The sequence below is a fragment of the Limulus polyphemus genome, unplaced genomic scaffold (assembly GCF_000517525.1).
Source record: "Limulus polyphemus unplaced genomic scaffold, Limulus_polyphemus-2.1.2 Scaffold292, whole genome shotgun sequence".
Lineage (NCBI taxonomy): Eukaryota > Metazoa > Arthropoda > Merostomata > Xiphosura > Limulidae > Limulus > Limulus polyphemus.
Genome location: NW_013665902.1, coordinates 64,974 through 66,725, shown reverse-complemented (window position 1 = coordinate 66,725; position 1,752 = coordinate 64,974).

Below are 1,752 nucleotides of genomic sequence, written 5' to 3'. Positions count from 1 at the left end.
GCTAGCGCAGATAGCCCTCGTGTAGCTTTGCGCGAAATTCCAAAACAAACAAGTCTAGTATAATTTTAACAAAGACTATTAATCACGTCTTTTTAAATTAAATTGTTTTTTTTTGCTGTATTTCCAAAAGTTATGTTTTTTTTTATTGTTTCCTTCACTGATTGTTAATGCAACCTGCTAACTACTAGTTACAATGTCTTTCATAGTGTGTTTGTTAACGGGATCCCTAATTTAACTGATATTTTCTGTTTTATTAATGAGACCATTGCCATATCAACATATTTCATTTTCATGGGTCTTTTGGGATATTTGGAATCTTTGGATATTACTGCTTTCGGTAACTATACTTCTATATGTTGACTACTAATTATTTGAAAACACACTGAAAGACCGATATCAAGAACAGGTAGGTAATCAGGTGTTCTTACGATATATATTCCTCATAATTTCTTTATTAAATTTCTGTACAGTATTCAATATTACAAAACGACACGACTCACTGATACTGTATTTGTATTCATGGCAAAGCTACTAAAGCGATTTATCTGCTGTCGTCCCTAATTTTGAACTACTGGCCAGAGAGAACGCAGCCATTCAGCAGCAATTTACTACACATGCTAAGGGAATGAATATTGCTCTCTTAACACATCCACAGCTTACAGTTTGATTTGTTTTGAATTTCGCGCAAAGCTACACGTGGGCCATCTGCGCTAGACGTCCCTAATGTAGCAGTGAAAGACTAGAGGGAAGGCAGCTAGTTATCACCACCAACCGCCAACTCTTGGGCTACTATTTTATTAACGAATCACAGCTTAAAGTGCGGAGAATATTATACGATATCGCACAGATTCGAACCCAGCTCGCCAACTCTGAAATTCAGAACTCTACCATAGAGCCATCCTATGCCTTCAATTGATGCCGATATCTAACATGACGTCTGTCACAAATTTGGCATAAGGTTAGGACGATGCTTACTAAGTGCCTTGGTCTTTCATAAACTATAGTAGTAGTTATTAGGTTGATATCCTTCAAATTAAGTGACTTGATCTGTCATCAAGTCTAGCTTTACTTAGTAGTTTGAGATCCACCATGTGAAGTGCCTTGATCTACCATGAAGTGTAGCTTTAATTAGTAGTTTGAGATCAACCAAGTGAAGTGCCCTAATCTACCATGTGAAGTGTCTTGATCTACCATGAAGTGAAACTTTACTTAGTAGTTTGAGATCCACTAAGCGAAGTGCCTTGATCTACCATTGTCGTAAAAAGTAATTCGCTCTTTCAGGTTGTAATGGTGCTATAATAATGATGGTCAAGTCCCAGTATTCGGCTAGACAAGAGCGGCTTAAGAGCTAGTGGTAGATAGTTAAAACTAAACAGAGATATTCAAACTAAAATAAAAACATCCCCAGAACTAAGCCAATGTATTATATCAATTTGTAGAAAAGCGCGCACTAGCTACACAGAATGACTAGTTAAGAAAGTGAAACATAAACCTTAAAAACTAACTAGTAGTTTGTGATCCTTCCAAAAGTCCAGTAGTTGTTTAGTCTGTTCTCGGAACATAAGCTGCAAGAAAGTTTCTTGGAGGGATCATAGCAAATACACAGTACTGTTACTCAGTATGTATTAATTCATTGGGTAGTTGCAAAACTACAGCCAAAATGTAGAAACTTTTGAGACCTTGTGTTGAGAAAGTTTGGGAACCCATGATTTAACAGATAAACTTCCGACAACATACGTCTTCATTTTTGTC